Consider the following 254-nt stretch of genomic DNA (forward strand, 5'->3'; position numbering starts at 1 on the left):
GGCGCTGGAGTGAACCGGCAGTGACAGCACAATCGGGCAAGTGTCTGGAAACAAAAGCTTCCTTCAGGGCAGCCGAAGCGGAAGCATTTGTCGCGCAGTCGTTGTATTTTGTGCTCGTGTGATCTGTCGACGATTCTGGTCCAGTTAACCTTTGATATATAATATAGTTAGTCATATCTGCGCAGTTTATTTGTATATCGATTCCTAACCACGTATACACAATCACCCACACACGCACATCCGTATCTATATTC

This window comes from Penaeus monodon, chromosome 22 (assembly GCF_015228065.2).
Source record: "Penaeus monodon isolate SGIC_2016 chromosome 22, NSTDA_Pmon_1, whole genome shotgun sequence".
In the NCBI taxonomy this organism is placed as follows: Eukaryota; Metazoa; Arthropoda; class Malacostraca; order Decapoda; family Penaeidae; genus Penaeus; species Penaeus monodon.